Genomic DNA, 21781 nt, shown 5'->3' with positions numbered 1-21781 from the left:
ATAAATCAAAAGTTGATGCCCCTATGTCCGTTGATGCCCTGGGCAGTGGCCCAGCTGGCCCTGCCCTGAGCAAGCGCACTCTAAGCATCAACTCCATTATCACCAAGCCCGAAATTCTTGTCTTCCTCTAAGTACAATTGCTTCCAAAAGATCCCGCTCTGCTAATCTCCTTACAATCTGCAATTAAGCTAACGAAACTAGAAAGTACCCGAAAGTGGTCATAAAATAATAAAAGGGAAAATATGCATGAAAATTAACTAAAATGTGAATGAAATGTGCTAAAACAAACTATAAAAAGAAGTAAATAAAATGAAACTATCACGATCTTATCGCAACCGAGGTTACTTGTGGCATCCTTGACGCTACCCCTGGTGATTTTCAATACTATCAAGGAGGGCATCATGGAGATCATGGAGGAGAGGCTCAGGTCCTTCTGAGCCGAGATTGATACAGGCCATATTGGGTCCCGACATCCCTCGTTCAGGGAGTTCAAGGCGTGTGGAGCGCCTGAGTTCTTCGGGGTCCGGGATCCCATCACTAGCCGATGCTGGGTGGCAGACATGGAGAATGCCCAATGCACGAGTTCTTGCCCCGATGCGGCTAAGGTGGGGTTCACATCTTGTATGTTGAGGGACCGGGCATGAGACTGGTGGGAGGAGGTGACCCATAAGGTGGGATCAGTCAGGGTAGCTGAGATGACTTGGGAGGAGTTTGTGAGGAGGTTTTATCGGGAGTTTGCACCACCCATTGAGGTGAAACGTTTGGTGAGAGAGTTCCAGGATTTACAACAGACTAGCGAGACTGTGGTGGAGATCACCGCCAAGTTTCAAGAGAGGTCACTTTTGGTTCCGCAGTATGCTGCGGATGAGGAGATGAAGAAGACTAGGTATCATTCCATGCTGAGAGATGATATTATTGAGTTTATGAGTTTTTCGAGGTGAAAGACCCTAAATGAGATGGTGGAGAAGGCATGCACATTTCAATTGACTACTGACGAGGCCCGAGCAGCTCCAGACGTCATGATTGGTATGTGATCTATTATGACTTGTTTATTTTATTGTCATGCTTATGATGTTATGATTTTGTATAGGGACCTTTCTGGTCAATGGTTTTTCGGCCCATGTTCTTTTTGATTCGGGGCTACCCGATTGTTCGTATCTCTTGCGCTCAGCAAGAAGTTTCACAATGCTCCGGGGACCTTGGATTCCCCACTTGAGGTGGAGATTGCGGATGACCTCACTGTGAGTGATGCGGGGGTTTATTGGAGGAGCGTTCTGAATGTGTTCGGGAAGAGATTTCCTATCGATTTGGTTCCGATTCCTTTGTGGAATTGAAGGTGATCATCGGGATGGATTGGTTGGGGCCCAATGGGGCCATTATAGACTGTGAGCGTCAGTTGGTGAGAGTTCGAACCCCAAGTGGGGGAGAACTTATTATTCATGGAGAGAGAGCCTCGCATGGGCCAACTCTCTGTTCAGCTACGAGGGCCAGGAGGCTTCTTCAGCAGGGTTGTACGAGGTTCTTATCTTATGTTTTAGACACAAGGGTTGAGGCCACGCCAGATTTGAGCAGTGTTCCGGTTGTGCGAGAGTTTCCTAATGTATTTATGAGGAGTTGTCAGGGGTACCTCTGGAGAAGCAAGTGGATTTCTGTATTGACTTAGTTCCTGGTGCGGATCTGATAGCCAAGGCATCGTATCGTCTAGCTCCGCCTGAGATGCAGGAGTTGTCTATGCAGCTTCAAGAGCTGCTAGACCGAGGATTTATTCGTCCGAGCAGTTCCCCGTGGGGAGCACCAATTATGTTCATGAAAAAGAAGGATGGGTCGACGTTTTGGATGCACGCACGGACATCGACCTCAATGCGGACATGGATGAGATACCAGACGACTTGAACGACCTTGATAAGATCTGCTCGCCTCGATGACCGATAGGTCGTGACAAAGCGAGACGTGCTAAACGATACGTTGGGGAAGGCAAAAGTAGACGTCGAGAGCGATCCGAAATGAAACAAAATTTTGACGATCACAACGAAATCGGACGTAAAGGATATGAGTTGCAACAACAACATTTGAATTTCATTTGTCGTGAAGCCAAGGAAGATCGCATTGCGAAGGATTTGACAATTCTTCAAACTAGCGAGAAGAATATGCCACCGAGTCGGTTGGAGTGCTCCGAAAAATGAAGGTGTCACACCCCCAAACCGGAATGGCAGAAATGTTCGGGGGGCAGAGGACGTAATGTTTTGTAACAACAAAATTTTTAAAACAAGATTTTCATTTTTTTATCAACCAAGTTCATATAAAAATGTTCTCAAATATTTCCAACAGTAATTTTTTAAACACAACATATCCCCAAGATCATAAAAATCAAACTCTCTCTCTAGTGTGTACGAGTCACGCCGACGCCTTTCCACGATCCTCGCTAGTACCTGAAACACATAACACAACAACTGTAAGCAATAATGCTTAGTGAGTTCCCCAAAATACCACATAAAACACATACGCCACTCAAGGCTATAATACGACTCTCCGGTCGATGTGTCTCAGCGGAACCCTCCAGTCCCGTAACTCGTTGGGCCCTCCGGCCTGGTCTGTATCGTTGGACCCTTCGGTCCGGTCTATAATCATCATACAACATACATATAACACATAGCACATAATATCATACATAACACATAAGACCCTCTGGTCAACATATTATACTGCTCTAGGTACGTACAATGAGAAGACTTACCTCGAGTGTCTCAGTAAGTCTCTGACTCGGTAGAAATATGATCTAGCCTCCACCTAATCACATAAAGTAAATACTCTCATAAATATAACTATTCTATATTAAAGGCCTCATTGTTGACCAAACCCTAAAAGTAACCAAAAGTCAACGGTCAAACTTGGACCCGACTCGTCGAGTGCACTTGGGCGACTCGACGAGTCTACACGTGTCCACTAATTCTTTAGTCCCGCTTGGCACGTCGAGTTCCTCCCCTTGCTCGACGAGTCACCCCTGGCCTGAATCGTGGGGCCACCCCGACTCAACTCGCCGAGTCTCAAGAACAACTCGACGAGTTCCGCCTTGAACCTCAAACCCCCCTCTGACTCACTAAGTTATTCCCCTAACTCGGAAAGTCTACCCACTGAGTGGTTTACGGGAAACCTTAACCCTACTCGCCGAGTCTGAGCTATGGACTCGGCGAGTTCATGCCATGCACAAACTCCACAGACCTCCTGAGGTCAGATCTGTTCCATTAATCCATAGACCTGACCTTCTCAAGCATGATAATCACGTAAAGTTCAGACCTTGACACTCAAATGGCATCTAGATGGTCTTACTTGGTGATTTAGTCCCAAAATAGCATCCTAAGTTCATGACTCCCAAAATAACTCCAAAAAGCCCCAAGGGTTAAGGTATGTGGACCTCTTTGAGTCCATATCTAAAGCATGAACTCGAGAAGGGACCAATTGATCCACAAATCCATCCCTAAAGGGGGTTAGAAAACCCTAACTCTAGGAATCAACACCAAAACTGAAGAAGGTCCGAAAAATACCTCAAGATGAAGTCTATGAGCTCTGAAATCACCAGAATCACACCTCCTTCAGCCTCCTCTTGCCTTGGTTTCCTCCTTCTAGCAAATACACCAACAAAATGATCACAAATGGCCTCTCCTTCCTCACAAATGCTCTAGATCTCTTAGGGTTTCTCTCTGGGGGTTTGGTAGCCGCAAATGACGGACCTAATGGCCTTTAAATAGGTCCCAAACCCTGGAAATTAGGGTTTCATTAAACAGCGCGGACTCGCCGAGTCCAGCTGTGAACTCGGATAAGAATCCGCGACCATACTCGGCGAGTCTAAACACCAACTCGCCGAGTCCCCTCTCAACTTCCAAAAATAAAGGGAATAAATATTATACCTGGGAATCCGGATGTTACATGTTTAGTATCACAACACATGCATCATAGTAATCAAAGTAACAAAGAACCATTGCATTAATATGAAAGTGTTTACAAAGTATGTCATGTGGTTTACAAAAGATTGACTCCAAAAGTAAATAACAAAACAAGACATGAAGCTACTATACTCCATCTTGTGAATCCCAGTACGCGTACCTGTCTACTAGTTTCATGAGAATACATGTTATTTTGAAAGAGTAGATCAACATTTAAGTTGGTGAGTTCACAAGTATTTAAGTGATGAAAAGTAGGTTGTAATTTCCTTTAGAAAAGTGCGCATGTTCCTCCAGAAAATCCTATATTTTCTGATATGGTGATTGAAAGTAAAAATGACTCTACAATTCCTTCTGTGAGTACTAAATGGATACAAGTTATATACAATTTAGAGTAAACAGACAATCGGTTGTGTGAATCTACCCTAAGCCCAAAACCAAACAATAAACATGGAATGAGGCGGAAGTCACACATCCTATTGTTTGTTAGCTCTTCACTGTATATAACCTTGGTGTATTCATATGGTACTTACGGAGTTAACTATAATAGTTCTTTATATTTGATGAAAACATTCTTTAAGAAAATCATATATTTCCTTTAGTAAAAATATTAACCACAATAGTTCCTTCTATAACCACTTAGTTTATACAAACTATATATAATCTAATATCGAATATCGAACCACAATAGTTCCTTCTATACCTGGTACTCCTTATGGTTACTTGGTGTATACAGAATATATATAGCTAAGATTGAATAGATAGCAGGCTGGGTGAATCTGCTCTAAGCCCACAACCAAACAAGGAATAGGAAATGAAGCGGAAAGTACACATTCTACTGTCTAGTGTCTACCGGACCTGATTAATATATATCCCTGATGTATCTACCGAGGAATCATAAAGTTAACATTATAGGCCCCCTTCTAACTGAATGTAGCAAGACTCGACTGTTTTGTTTGTCTTTTGTAATGATGTAAGTTTTCCCAAGTTTAAGACTATCTTTACTAGAAAATAGTTTGCATTACTTTTTATGTGAGAAGATCACTATATGAATGTAATGGGAAAAATGAAAGTGTACAGTAGTGCAATATAAAGTAACTACCTTAAAAACCAATTTGTTAATTAAGGTTAAAATGTGATGAGGTTATAACCATACTGATTGACAAGTGTTTAACACGACGACCTACTGGCATCGAAACTGATGTGACATCTGTCACCCCTTGGCCTGCCGGCCAAACTCTAGCGAACAGTCGGGATGTAGGCTTGTCAGTCCCGTATAGATCTATACACATAATGTCTGTTCTCCCTCCAGGAGACTCTGGTTACAAAACGCGACCTAACAAGTATATTGCTAAGCCGTGAAGTAGTCTCACATAAATGTTATCTTGTTTTTGTTATCGTATGTTCCTTTTTGTTCTTGTTATCGTATGTTCCTTTCTGTTATTGTTATTGTATGTTCTGAACCCCTAAACTATACCTATTATAATTTTACCAGTATGTTTGTTTTGAACTGTTTCTGATTTTTAGAAAAGACTCGATTATCTAATGAGTTATGATTGTACTTTAAAAGCAGAGTTTTATAAAAAACAAAGTAACATAACTTTAAAAGAGTTTTTGAAATGATTTGATCACTTATAAAGCATAAGAAATCCTTTGAAATGATGGTTATCACAGATAAACATGAACACAATATCATTGTGTTCAACTTGTATTCCCCCCCTAAAAGCATTTAAAACATTTAAAAGATTGATTATAGGGGTATGAACTCACCTTATGTGGGTGATTCAATTATAGGTTCATGTAAGGATGAGAAGTGTTGGGTTATGAGCAATACATCATTCCTATGGTGTACATACAAACCCTAATGGCTTTTAGATCTAGTTTGTCTAATGAACATGCAATTGAATACCCAAAGCTATAAACCCTAGATCTAGCATACAATTAATCATATTAACATAAAATAGGGTTTAGATCTTACCTTTGATTGTTATATAGCAATAACAATCAATCCTTAGCTTCAGAAAGCTTAGTGCCTCAAATGTTGCACCTCTAATGGAGTCACAAACACCAAGAGAAACTTGGATGAAGAGGAGAAGAGAGGAGGCAGCCAAAAACGTCTACAAACCCTACAGGGAGTCTTAGCCACGTTTTTGGGGCAATAGGGTTCCTTTATATAGGTAGGCTATTAGGGTTTTCAACTAGGAAACCCTAATCTGACTGCTTAAGCCCTAAGCAGCCCATGGATTCCTTTAACATATCCCTTGGACGATTTCTAATGGGCTTCCCCATAGAATTCGTCCAATCTATATATTATTAAGTAATCCATAGCCTAATTGTAATTATCTTATAATTACAAATCCAGTCCCCTAAGTTTAATTAATCTCTTTTAGCCACAAAATTAATTCTTGACTAATATTAATTAAACAATATGATTTCTCCTTTAATATATTATTCTTATAATATATTAATAAATCATAATTAAACCTTTCTCTCCTTAATTCATCCTACATATTGCTATGGTGAAGGCAACCCAAAAGGACCATCACAATCAGGCCAAGTACATACCAAAATAGTTATGGACTTAGACACTAATCCAACAAGAAGTTCCACGAATGAATTCCCGAGACACAAACAAGTCCTAAATGACATATAATGGCATATATATATATATATATATATATATATAGGCATGTAATTAGTGTTTAAAACAACTAACATGCAAGGAAACAACCTTAGGGACTAGGAAACACTCGAAATGAAGTGTTACAATCACATGTGGTTGTATCAAAGGGAGTTTACGATCACAATAAGTGTGTTTACGGCCACACACTTGAGTTTGCGGCCTCAAGAAGTGTTTACGACCAATGAGTTTACGGCCAACACATGAAATAGCTAGGGTTAACGCCCAAGATTTGAAAGGGTTCGCGGCCATGACATGAATCAAGAAGGGTTTACGACCATATAAGGGTTTACGGCCGTAAACTCTTGATGTTCTTGCTAAAATGGTAGTTTCTTGGATGCTAATCAAGAGCTTTTGATAGATAACTAGTATATGGAAAGAATACTTACGATTTGGAAGCTAAAAGGGGTGATTTCGGCCCAAAGAACTAGTGTGTGTTCTTGGAGATCTAACCCCAAAAGGAGATGAATTCACGGATGAAATCATGGAGTTTTACTAGATCAAGAAGGATATTAACAAATATAGAAAGAATCAATTACAAATTTGACGAGAAATTGAAGTGTTCTTGATGATACTTGAGAGAGAAATGAGTGTTCTTGACTTGGAAGTGTGAGAAGTGAAGAAAAATGAAGGAATATCATATTTAAGGAGGAAGTTCATGGCTAGACCAGAGCTTACGGCCGTAAGCTCTAGTTTACGGCTGTAAACTCCATGTGATGGAGTTTTCTGGCTTGAATGCTGCACAATGAACTTTAGTAGATACTTCCTAACACCCAATCCTTGAATGTACTAGGCTTAGAACACTCAAACAGACCCTTAACAATCCTAACAGATAGCAAAAACAAGTCTGACTTTTGATTGAATTGAATGGCTTTACAAGATAGAAATTTCGGGTTGTCACAGAATGCGAAGATCGAGCGGAAATATTTAGACGAAGATTAGTGTTTTTTTTCGTTCTAATGTTTTTTTTTCTGGTCAATGTTTTTTTTCATTGTAGCGTCGTTTTTTTTTTTTTTTTGTAACGTCATTTTCAATTAGGTATTTATTTTAATTATGTTTTATTTAATTTATATGTTTTTAAAAATTATTATAACATAAATTAAAAAAATAAAACAAAATAGAAAAATAAAAATTAAAAACATAAAAAATTGATATGCTATTAGATGTTGTACATTTCCGCATAAGATATTATAAGTTATAATATATGATTAGGATGATGAGAGAATACTTTAAGTGTGATAAAATCATGATGAAAGTCTAATAGCCTAAAAAATTGAAATGTAATGGGTAAATTACACCAATCGTCCCTCGTACATATGCCAGAAAGCGTGTTTAGTCCCTATTTTCAAAAATTAACCCGGACCGTCCATTGTTTTGGTTTTTCTTGCTTGCTTAGTCCCTCCGCACATAAAAAGACCATTTTACCCTTATTTATTTATTTTTTGATTTATTTTCTATTTACTTGTTATTTATTAATTACTTATTGATTTGTTTATTATACAAAATAAATATTATTGCATTTAAAAAACAAAAATGGGTCGGTACATTTAATCACTCGTCTCCCCCTCCCCTCCCCTTCTTCTTCTTCTTCTTCAATGCATCTTATATCTACCGTTACCACCCACAACGACCGACTTCAATGCTCCGGCAACTCCTTCGGAAAGTCCTAGACATCTACGATTTCATACAGAGGAGATCGACTCCAAGACACCGGCCAAGTTCAGTCTCTATTTTACTCTCTTCTCCTGTCTCCCTTATTCTGATCTCATACTTGCGTCTCTCCAGTTTCAGATTTGGAAATGGAACCATTTGAGTTTCCCCAAATCAAGATTTACCACAGATTTCCCAACACCACCTATCACCACTAGCACCTCTGACACCATGACCTATCACTGCCACGTCCTCCTCCAACCAAATCATAATCTGAAAACCTTGCACCTGGCTTCTTCTTTGATCTGAAACCTTAGGTAGAAATCGATCTGGACATATGTGAAGAAGGAGATCAATCTAAACATATGCCGACAACTTCTTCCTCGATCTCAACCTTGCACCCGTCTTCTTCATCAATTATCCTTGTATGCTCTCCATTCAATCAGACTTATGGTTTGTATGATTTCCTTACATGGTGCATCCAAAAATCCAGATGTAAAAGAGATCCAATTAATCAATCTAGGTTAAAATCTGACAATCATTGATTGTAAAATTTCCCATACAACGATTGTTTTCTAATAAACAAGTACAATTATAAACAAAATAAAAACGAGAGAGACCAGCATTCCAATTCGACCATATCTGAAAGGCACTTGGTACCGATTTGAACGGATCTAAAACGGGTTTTAACCCATCTGCAACCCTATATAACCATGGCGTCGGAGATAAGTCCGCTTTCGCTTCTAATTATAACGCCTTCGCCTCTGATTCGAATAAAGAATTAAGAAAGAGTGACAGTTCTACATTGAGAACGGAGAAGAGGGAAAGAGATCGACTGTTCTTCATATCTTTCTGGTGATGGCTTCCCCCCATCACAAAATCAGATAGAGGAGGTAACCTTGCTACTATGGTGTCTGATTTAGGTTTTGGTTTCATGGTAGCTTTTGAGGTGCATATCGACTTCATGGGTATCTTGAAGCTTGCCAGAAGCATGTGATTTTGCCGGCATGTTCTACCATACCGAAAGAAAATAGAAAGGGGAGATGTAGAGGATGGGTGAAAGTGGGACAATTTCCTTTTTTAAATGATAAATAATATTAGATTAATTGAAAAAAAATACACAGGGGCATTATTGTCATTTTAAATCTGGTATAGACTAAACCTGCAACAAAATCATCTTTTAGGGATGAAACATGCAACTTTAAACCAAACGAGGGACTGTCCGAGTTAATTTTTGAAAATAAGGACTAAACGTGCTTTTCGCAACCTGCATGAGGAACGATTCGTGTAATTTACCTGAATGTAATTAAATAATGACGTGCAGTTGTCCTGGTCTTGTGAAGAGGGCAGTCAAAAGAAAATATAGGATTAGGTATCTTGACTTTAATCAGAAGAATTGTCGCTATTTGTTTATGTATTCTTTTTGTTAATGAAATGTTTTCTGGATGCAAAAAGTATCAATCTGATAAAGAGCGTAGCGTCTTCAAAACGGTGGTGCTGACAGGACGCAACCGACCACCTCCTCAATTTTCTCCTTCCTCTTCTCTTATAAATACACCACCACCACCTCGAAACTCGAAGCAAATTAATAGTATTTCCCAAACGAAGAGCAAAGATTGATCAGTCACACATTCAACAGGGAAAAGAAGCGATATATAAATATTATGTCTCTTAGAGCTCGGCCGGTTGTAAACACATCCTCATCCGACGAGGAGGATGAGAAGGAAATTAATTCCGGCAGCCGTAAACCACCACCACCATCTCTTTCGCAACGAGCTATATCACAGACGCTAGCTAGCACAGCCCAACTATCCAATCTCCTCCCAACTGGCACCCTCCTAGCCCTTCAAACTGTAACACCCATCTTCACCAACCACGGCTCCTGTGACGCCGCCACACGTCCACTCACTGCCATCCTTCTCATCTTCCTCACCGCCGCTTGCTTTCTGGCGAGCTTCACCGACAGCTTCAAATCCTCAGACGGGCAGGTCTTCTATGGGTTTGCAACGTTCAAAGGCATGTGGCTCTTCGATTACCAAACGGCAGCTGCATCACCATCCGGTTTACCGGACCTGAGAAAATACAGGTTGACGGTGGTCGACTGGATTCATGCTTTTGTGTCGGCATTCGTATTGGTGACACTGGCCATGAGAGATAGGAGCGTGGTGAGTTGCTTTTATCCACGACCGAGTCATGAGGTTCAAGAGGTTCTGGACATCGTTCCATTGGGGCTTGGTCTTATTTGCAGTTTGGTGTTTGTCATCTTTCCTTCAAAGAGACATGGCATTGGCTACCCGGTCACTCATTGATCTTCTCTTTCCATAATTCCATGTACATATATATAAAAAGAAAAATCTTCATTTATTATTGGTTTATAATTAATCTTGTTTTAGTTACTTCTTAGTTATATCAAAGTGTATGTAAGATTTGAATGATCAATAACACTTTAGTTTATGGTATGAAATGTGTATTACTTGGCCAAGTATAATCGCACAATGTGTTGTTTCTTAAATTGGGTGTAATTCATTTTGGTTATTTTAACTATCTTTATGTTAAGGAACATGATCGTGATTGTAGGTGATGTTTGAGATTAATGATTGATGGATGTTCTTCGTAAAAAGATAAGGACGTAAATAAGGAATAAGAAGAATAGTACTCCACTTTTGATTTGACGTCCAAGAAATGTACAATATGCAACTTAAAACACAAGTTAATTAACTATATTAAGTTCTCCACATTATCTCTTTTAAATGCAAACGTAAACAACATTATGATTAGATAGGCGGGAAATAAAGGGTAATGTAGAGGATAATGTGGTTTTCGTTTTGTTTATGTTAGTCCCTATTGTTTTTTCTTGTAAAATAATCCATTTTACTTGTTGTTTTATTTACATTTTCACCGATTACTTCAAATTAATCGGCTACTTTAGGTTAAGTTTTCAATTGTCATACATTTAGTTATTAATGTTTTTTGTTGCAAAATAAGTTTTTATTGTTTTTGTACACATTCAGTCCTTATGACCGGTTTTTGTTAGATTTTGTTCACGCAACATCCTACATAGGACAATAATTAATGAGATGTTCGCATACATGACTATTCCCTCACTTATATAAATAATCTAATTCACGAATCGGTCAAATAATGGTGGTGCCATAATTTTCTCTAAGAAGATGCGTTCGACTTCAATTTCATCTATTTCAATAGCAGACGATGAGATTCTTTGTGATTGCTTTCTTCCGACTCATATTGGGACTTCTAAAATAAAATAACACCCTAAAAAAAGTTTAGAGTCTTCCTTAATTCCTTGTTATGTTGATTTTGACAATTTTTCTGCAAATGGTTTTTTTTTTTTTTTTATTCTTTTCAAATTGACCCCGAATTTTGAAGGTAGGGTTGCAACTGTTAAAGAGGATATTTTACGTCTTTGCGTGTAACCCAAAAGAACTATGTTATTATTATTAACAGTATACACAACTATTATGAATGTGGACATTATTTCCAACAATTGAAATCATTATGACTAATGTATTTTCTCTTCACCTCATGTAATGTAGTTAGTATTGTTGTTGAATGAAATTTGTATTGGTATTAAATATAGTTGGTATTGTATTATCATAGTTACTAATATTAATAGTACAATGTTATTACCAAAATCAGGACAAGTAACACATGATTCCAATGTTCAAACAAGCCACATATGAGAACACCTCATTAATTATTGTCCAACGTATGATGCCACGTGAGCAGAACCTGAAGAAGCTCATCAGGACTGAACATATACAAAAACAACAAGGACCTATTATACAAAAAAACATCAAGTACTAAATATGTACAAATTGATCAGAACTTAACCTGAAGTAGTCAATCATACAGATTTAATGTGTACAAAAACAATAAATTAAAAGGCTTATTTTATAAGAAAAAAACAATAAGAACTAAATATGTACAAAATGATAACTATGTTACCCTTATAGGTTATTTTCCCTGGATAGATTAGTAGCAAACACCAATGATCAAAATGCAATCAACAATTAGAAACAAAGAGTAATTATTACTAGTAAGGTAAATGTTAAAGGGATATTAGCAACACAATGTCTTAGGCACCGCAAAAGTAACAACAAATTTCTTTTTATCATTGTTAGATTTCATAATTATATTGAATCTTGGTATTTTTGCAAATGACGATATATATATATATATATATATATATATATATATATATATATATATATATATATATATATATATATATATATAGAGAGAGAGAGAGAGAGAGAGAGAGTTAGGTTCAAATGTTTTCGATATGTATGATAGGGGTGAGCAAAAACCGAACCGACTAAAAATATATCGACAAAACCGTAATAAACCGCAACCAACAAACCGAAACCCAAACAAAAACCATTGGTGCGGATTTCATTTTTGCAAAAACCGAAGGTCTGCGAGTTGGTGCGGTTTTTACCAAGAAACCAGTCCATCAACTGAACCGCACCAAAGATTTATAAAATAATAAATCACTAATTTATATTTATATTCTATAATATATACATATTTTTTAAAATACTAAGAAATACTAATACATATTATATTTGAACTTTAGACTTTGATAGTTGGTTTTGGCCATTTAATCGTGATTCCAAATCATTTTCAAAACTTATTTTCTATTTTGTTTTTATTTTTGTAGTTAAAACTACAACATAGTAGGTCACTAATTAACTATATGTTATAAGGTTATAACAAATAAACCAAAATTCAATTTTTTTTCTTAGTCAACCATTGTATATAAAGTCATTTAGAACTTTTGATTTATATAATTTATTTTGTACTGAAAATAAACGATTTGAAAAAGTGAAAAAAAATTCACTAGATAAGCTTACATGCACATAGTTATCGTGTTTTTTTTTTTTTTAAATACTTCAAAAAACATCAAAGACCACACCAAATTTTAGAATCGGTTTAAAACCGAAACCGCACCAATACAAACCGAAACTGCAAAACCGAACCATTGGAAAAGCGCATGCACCCAACGGTTTTAAGAATACAAAAACTGCATCTTGCGGTTTGCGGTTCGGTTTGGCCTTAAAACCGCACCATGCTCACCTCTAATGTATGATAAGAAATGACATTATTCCTAGTGGGAGAAATAAAAATCTTGTTGAACACCTTGTTTAGTAAATTAGTGATGGAATAATTAATTATGTTGATATTATCAAGCATTAACTAGCAAATGTATTTGTCATCGATTGGGATTGCAAAATTTACTAACAAAATGTTATCGTTGTTATTGCATTAATTAACAATGACTTCTTTTATCCAATGTTAAACACAAATAATAGTATTTCCACATAAGACACCATCAAATATTGCATGTTAACTCTCAATTATTAAGACAAATGTTGTTACGTATGGAGTGATAAAATTTATAATTTTGAAATTGTATCTTTTCTATTTGAAGATATATTATTAAAGCAATTCTTAAGGTAACTATACTTGTAGTGTCGGTTTATATTAACAATCAATGGTTACGTATCAATATAAATTCTAAACCACAAAAAAAATCACTAATTAATAGGGGTGACAATTGATGATACGACACAATAAAAATACACGACACTAAACGACATTGGGATGAAACTGAAATTTGAATTTGTCCTTGTTCCAAGTTCGTGTAAAATTTAAAAACACGATGTCGTGTTGAAAATCCGACACGAAATTGACCCAATTTAACATTCGCTTGCTGTTTTTTTCGTGTTTGTTGTGTTATGTATGATTAAACATTAATTAAATAAAATATTTAATTGTTATTTGATGTTATTTTATCGTGTCGTGTCGTGTTTTTTGTTTTTCAATTGGTTTGTTTTCGAGTTACTTAAAAAAACATGACGTCATGTCGTGTCGTGGTCAGACTAAAACACACACGGTTGCCCAATTTGGCACGCCTAGCTAGTAATTGACCAACTCTCATATATATATTTTTTCTTTTCTGTTTTGAATTACTTGTACATAATATTGACATCAGAACATTTATAGTGACGAACTTCATTTGAAAGTTACGTAGAAAGTTACGTAGAGTTATATCATGTGTATCAAGTATCAACAATACGTCGTTCCCAAAAAAAAAAGTATCAACAATACGTAAACCTTAATCCCTAAATTTTTTAAAGGTTTATAAAATCCTCTTTTTTGATGCTCTAACAAAGTCTGTGATTTTCAAAATTAATAAAGAAAATTATGTGCCTTCAATTTTAAATTACGTAATTACGTGGGATTTTGTTCATTATACCTACTCCAGTAACATTTCTTTAAGCCGCCACTTACAGCGAAGCCATTCTGCCATTGTCCACTTGATCATATTATATATTGACCATGAATTTTATATTCACTTTTTAATTTGAAACCTAATCCATTATTTTATTCCTTTAAAACTTTAGTCGTAAACATTTAACCATTTCAGATCTATTCGATTAAATCATTTAACATTTTGGTACGCATGCAACTAACATCATGTTATATTTATATGCAAGAACAAGTACAGAAATAGGAACGTAAAATATATAGATCATAGACAAATGGTAAAATAAGTAATTGTTATTATTTCTGTAACAATGTATGCAAAATCAAATGAAACACTTACATAACTAAAACGAGCTATATACACATAGATTCGGTTTTCTTGTAAGAAGGTAGAATTGGGTTGTTTCAAAGAAAAGGTGAAGATATATCAATGGGATACAGGGTAGCCAATGCCATGTCTCTTGGAAGGGAAGATCACAAACACCAAACTGCAACCGAGACTAAGTCCCAACGGAACGATGTCCAGAACCTCTTGAGCCTCATGACTTGGTCGTGGATAAAAGCAGCTCACCACGCTTCTGTCTCTCAAAGCCAATGTAATCAGCACGAATGCCGACACGAAAGCATGAATCCAGTCAACCGCAGTCAACTTATACTTTCTTAGATCCGGTAAACCGGAGGTTGATGATGCTGCTGTTTGGTAATCAAAGAGCCACATGCCTTTGAACGTTGCAAACCCATAGAAGACCTGGCCGTCTGAGGACTTGAAGCTGTCGGTGAAGCTTGCCAGGAAGCAAGCAGCGGTGAGGAAGATGAGGAGGATTGCGGTGAGTGGTCGTGTGACGGCGTCGCAGGAACCATGGTTGGTGAAGATGGGTGTTACGGTTTGGAGGGCTAAGAGGGTGCCTGTAGGTAGGAGGTTGGCTAGTTGGGCTGTGCTAGCTAGTGTCTGTGATATAGCCCATTGTGACATAGTGGGTGGTGGTGGTGGTGGTTTAGGGCTGTCTGGGATGTCATTCTCCTCCTCCTCATCCGACGAGGATAGGGCTGTTATTGGCTTAGCTCTCAGAGACATAGTACGTAAGATATATGTAAAGAGGTTTTTTCAAGCGATATTGGTGGGAAGGACTGGGTACGTGGAGTTGGTGTATTTATAGAAGAAGATAAAAGAAGACTTACAGATAGAGATGGAGATTGGAGAAGGTGGTTAGGTACGGTGTTTCGTAGAACCACATCTTTGAAGACTTCAAGGTTTGTTTCTATAGTTGAATACTCCAACTAAACTCGTTCTTTCCACATGCAGAAAAACTATTTCTTTTATGTTTATATTATTGACTAATATTCTTTTCAATGATACTTCTCAAAAAGACAAAATTGCAAATGGGACTTTACGATTTAGGTTGCTGTAGTTAATAAAATCTAGATCTTCATTGTATGTACAATTAAGTAAATTGTGATTGTTTCTCCTAATTTTAGAAAAGTATATAGATGTAGATTAAAAACCCAACAGTATTAGGATGTGATTCATCAACAATTTAATTAATATTTTAATTTAAAATAAAATAACTGAAATTTTATTGAAAATATATTTCATTTCTTTAATTTACACATTAATTGTTTTATTTATCATTTCATATACAAATTCTATTGTTTCAACTTTAAAATATCATATTTTTCCAACTTAATTTTTTAATATCATATTCGTCCTTTATAAACCTCTAAAATATCATATTTGTCCAAATCTTTTTTAAAATGTTTTTAATAGTTTATAATCATTTTTATATCACAGAATTAGCATAATAGTTAAAAAAATTAATTGTATTATCCCTATGTCTATGAGAGTAACTCCAACCATAAAACATTAAATTGGTTACTGCTTAACACTAAAATGGAGTTTGTATTCCAACCAAACTCTAAAATTGTGTTTTTTGAGATGATGTAATTTGGCCTTCATATTTGGTGGTTGAAGCTTTCTCAAACACTAAAATAATGTTTTTTAAAGGTTGATTGGAATGATAATACAATTTTAATGTCATTTATAATAGTGTTTTATTGGTTGGCTATACAAGATTCTAAAAAGCTCGCCATGGCGCGCCACGACTCCAAGGATTGCACATGCCGCCAAGCTTTTCCAAAACGTAGCCGTAACTCATATATGTGTATAAAAATGAATAATAGTTGAAAATACATATAAAAATATTAATTATATAGAAAATTGTCGCCTTAAATCACGCCTTACAAACATCGTGACTCGCCAAGGCTCGAAGAAACTTGAGGCTTGACATTGCCGCCAAGTCACGTCTTACGTTATTTAGAACCTTGGCTATAGTTGGTCTGATAATGAAATTTCTATTTTTAAATTGTTAGAATATTGCTCTCTTGACAAACAAAACGCTTCATCTTCAACCATCTCCATGGAATGTATGCATTGATTGCTAAGTTTTGTTATTGTTGATTATTGTCAGATTGTAGATGGATGATATTTTAGATATTATCATGACATTTTGATGTTTAAGAATGGTATGTATGTATATATATATATATATATATATATATATATATATATATATATATATATATATATGATATTTTGATATTTAAGAAGGACACACACACACACACACACACACACATATATATATATATATATATATATATATATATATATATATATATAATTGTATTTTTAAGACGTTCAAGTTTCTAAGCTCAAAGTACAACTAATCATTAATAAAATAATAATATAATCTTAAAAATCTAATTGTTTAAAATAAAATACAATTATCTGATGCATAATATCTCTTTACCCAATATTTCCCCTTGATTGAGTCAATCACAATTCCCTTTTATATCCGATGCATAAGGTATCTGTGAGATTCAAATTTGAAATCCCAAACTTTTTGGCCCCTTTATCGGTTCTCTTCCTGTATATCTGTAACATCCCGAATTCTCAGGTATTATTTATTATTGTATTTTTGGTGATTTGTGAGGAGACTCGGCGAGTTGGAGCCCAAACTCGCCGAGTATGATCGCGGGTGTGGGTGCGGGTTCGCGTCTGGACTCAGCGAGTCCAAAAGTGGACTCGACGAGTCCAAAAGTGGACTCGACGAGTCCACGCTGTTTAATGAAACCCTAATTCCCCGGGTTTGGAGCCTATTTAAGGGCACTTATAGCCTCCCATTGCGGCTACCAGTCCCTTGAGAGAACCCTAAGAGAGCTAAATCGCTTTGAGAGAAAAGAAGCCACTTTTGGATCTTTGTATCCTTTGTTTAGCAAGAAGAGGGTGACAAGAGCAAGGAGGAGGTGAGATTCAAGCAGATCCAGAGTCCAGAGGCTTCATTTTGAGGTAATAGTTCGAACCTCCTTTAGTTTTAGGGTTGATCTTTAGAGTTAAGGTTTTCTAACCCTTTTGGAGAGTGATTATGTGAAGCAAATGGTCCCTCCTCGAGTTTGTGCCTTGGATCTGGACTCAAAGAGGTCCAGAGACCTTAACCCTTGGAGCTTTTTGGGTTAGTATGGAGTTATTGGACTTAGGTTGTCATTTTTGGGACCAAATCTCCTTTTGATGCCTTGTTGTGGTTATACAAGCATCAAGTTTCGAACTTTACGTGACATTCATGCTTGGGAAGGCCAGATCTGTGGTTTGGGGAAACAGATCTGACCTCAGGAGGTCAATAGGGTTTGTGCATGGCATGAACTCGCCGAGTTGTTCTTGAGATTCGGCGAGTAGGGTTTGGGTTTCACGTAAATTGTTCAGTGAGTAGACTCGCCGGGTTAGGGGATAACCCAGTGAGTCAGGGAGAGTCAAAGGGGGTTGAGTCAAGCCGGAACTCGCCGAGTTGTTCTTGAGACTCGGCGAGTTGAGTCGTGCTGGACTCGCGATTCATGCCAGGTGGAACTCGTCGAGTTAGGGAAGTACTCGACGTGTCAAGAGAGGATCCGAGGGAGTCAGTGAACACGTATAGACTCGCCGAGTCCGGTCAAAGTTGACCGTTGACCATTGACCAGAGTTGACCAGTGTTGACTTGATAGGGTTAGTCAACCTTAGTTGTGAAAGTGTTAATTAGAGATATATTGTGTTATAGGAGGACTATAGCTCGGGAGATCGAGCGCTAGTGATTTCAGGGATTTGCGAGTTATCGAGATACGCGAGGTGAGTCTTCTCACTATACTTACCTTGAGTAGGTAATCAAAGTTATGTGACAGAGTATTTGTATGCTATATGTATGTTATGTGTTGTACTGCATTATTTATATGTGATTTATGTTGTGCATGCTTATAGAGTTGGAACCAGAAGGTTCACAGAGTTAGAGCCAGAGGGTTCACAGAGTAGGGTCCACGGACCCACAGAGTTATAGCCTCGAGTGGCTAATATGTGCTATGTGTGGTATTTTGGGGAACTCACTAAGCTTTGTGCTTATAGTGTTTGGTGTTATTTGTTTTAGGTACTAGTGATGACCGTGGGAAGGCGTCGGCTTGATCAGTACACACACAGGATTTTTATGTTACGAGATCTTGGGATTTTTATATGTCATGGATTGAGTTTCAGACATTGATGTTTTTATGAATATTAAATGAATTATGTTTTTATAAAATGTGAAAAATTGTTCTAAAATTTACGGTGTTACATTATCTCATTTCCTCTTCTCTACAACCTCCTTCATGCTAAAAGGTTTTAATTGTTAAGCTTTCTTTGTTGCTGGCCACAACCATTGATTGAGAAAAAAGGTAAGTACTTTGTGCCTCTGTCGTTTTCGGCAACCACGACTATTAATGTTTTGGTTGACAACCGTCGAATACACAACTTCATATCTCTTGCTGAAAATCCTACTATCTTTATTCTATAATTTTCCAGGCAATAACCTTAAATATCTCTCCTCCCTTCTACTACTTTCCCCTAATTCAAATATTGTGTTTTTACTCAAAATATGAGAATGTATGAAACACCCCAAAAATACAAACCAAAAATTTCATTTTTAAAACATTAATAAAACCATCAACCATCCAAAATCATAAGTAAAATCATATTCATGTACCATAAAACATCATAGTATATGTCACAAATCAAAATCTCATATCAAATAATCAGAGTGAACTCCCAGGTTGCGACTGTGGTGTGTGTCATGCGATCAACCCAAGCCTTTCCCTTTGCTAGTGGGAATACCTGTAACCAAAACTAAAAATTGTAAGCACAAAGCTTAGTGAGCTCCCCCAAACTACCACATACCATACAATAACACAAATAACACATACTGGGCCCCGCCCGGCATCAGACCGAAGTCCGGCATGATCTGGGCCCCGCCTACTGCATCGGGCCCCGCCCAGCATCGGACCGAAGTCCGAAATAAACTGAACATAACATAACATGAACATATAGCATAATCACATACTGTATCGGGCTTGCCCGACATCGGACCGAAGTCCGGATCATAATGTAGATATCACAACATGCATGAGTCATGAAGACATCAAGCATACATACTACTGCATCGGGCCCCGTCCGGCATCGGACCGAAGTCCGGAACTACTATCATCTAAACGGACCGACATACCAATTTGGGATCTAAAATGCCAAGTGACAAATTGATAAACAAAGTGACAAATTGATAAACAAAGTCAACCAAGTTAAGATTAAGATGATGGGATCTAAAATGCCATACCAATTTGGGATCTAAAATGCCAAGTTACAAACTGATAAACAAAATCAACCAAGTTAAGATTAAGATGATGGGATCTAAAATGCCATACCAATTTGGGAAAAGCATCCAGCGCCTGGATAACCGTAAAGGGTAGGAAGATAAAATAAGTTGTAAAAAAAAAAGAACAATAATGTAAATTCATAGGTAAAATGGTAAAAGGGTAAGAAAGTAAACTCACTTGTAGAAGGGGATAAATCAGTACTTGTCCCAATTCCCACTGTAGAATTCCCGACTTCTTCATGTGCAGTTGCTAATTAGGTGATGTGTCAACTGAAATCCTATGTGGCATCAGTTCTTCTCCAGCCTCAACCGTATCCAACATTAACTGTCAATCCAACACACAACCATCAATAAAATAACAGGTACAGATACATATAAAGGTAAAGGGTTAACTAATATTCTTATAGAGTTACCTTCCAATCTTTGAAATCAAATCTGAAGAGGAAATGAGTGTAGGAAACCTCCTTAGAAGCAGCTGGAGCAATCCTTGGTGCTATAAGAAACAATATAAATAAGTAATTTATGAATTGATAGAAGAATGTTTTTGAAGAAACATTATTTGTTGAAAACTTACAACCTAAATGATCTCCTTTATCATTGACTTTTAATTATGCACGGCCATATTTAACAAGATGTTTTATTCAGGAAGAGAAAAAGACTGGTGCTTACATTCTACAGCATCCAAGAAAAATAAGACATGATTCCTAAGAGCTAGGAAATATATAATGAAAAAAACATATAAATATTGATACACCTGTCGCACTCCCACTAGATATTTCACAAGATTCTTGTAGACACTTGTTGCAGAACCAATCAAGGCATAAAAAACATGGATTATGAAAAAAGAATATTATTATTTATTATTTTATTACCTTTCCATTTGTTGATTCCAAAGAAGGGCATATCTATCACGTATGGTACCACCTGAATTTACCAAAGCATCAACTTCTGATTGCTTATTTCTTTCAGACCTTTCTCATTGTTGTCTGATTAATGTTTCTCTGAAATCTTGTGGCATGTAGCTTATAACTGCATCAATATCATCCAAATCATCAATGTCTTCTGGTGTCGACTATTTTTGAAGTTGCCAACAACAACAAAAACACAAAAACTAAAAGGTGATATGGGATTTACAAATAAATGAATAAAAGAATTAGCATCTCACAGATTTTGGCCAATGAGAGCATAGAAGAAAGAAAAGAACATAAATAAAAAGACTATTGTTTTATGAATTAAGATAAGAATTTTACTTCACACGTTTGTGTAACATCGTAAATTTCAAGACAAAATTTTCTTTTAAAATAATCATTTTAATCTTAGAACACTTGTTTAAAATCTCATTCATAATTGAATTACAAAACATAGCTTCATTTCACTTGCATAGAAAACCAGGATCCTCCAAAATATGACTCTTTCTCTGGTGTGTACAATCAAGCCGGTGCCGTCCCGTGATACTGAAAGAAACCTGAAAACAACATAACACAAAACACTGTAAGCACGAAGCTTAGTGAGTTCTCCAAAAT

At 36.8% G+C, this 21781-nt stretch overlaps 2 pseudogenes; one reads left to right on the top strand and one right to left on the bottom strand.

Annotated features, from left to right (window-relative positions):
* The first annotated feature begins 9739 nt into the window (after positions 1 to 9739).
* LOC145073666 (protein DMP5 pseudogene) lies at positions 9740 to 10824 on the top strand (annotated as a pseudogene).
* Positions 10825 to 14835: 4011 nt separating this feature from the next.
* On the bottom strand, positions 14836 to 15777 carry LOC145076957 (protein DMP5 pseudogene; annotated as a pseudogene).
* Between the last annotated feature and the right edge of the window lie 6004 nt (positions 15778 to 21781).

The sequence above is a fragment of the Lactuca serriola genome, chromosome 9 (genome assembly GCF_051521515.1).
Source record: "Lactuca serriola cultivar US96UC23 chromosome 9, Lser_US96UC23_V15, whole genome shotgun sequence".
NCBI classification, from domain to species: Eukaryota; Viridiplantae; Streptophyta; class Magnoliopsida; order Asterales; family Asteraceae; genus Lactuca; species Lactuca serriola.
Note: the sequence above shows the minus strand (reverse complement) of the source record. Positions and strands in the feature narration are given on the sequence as shown.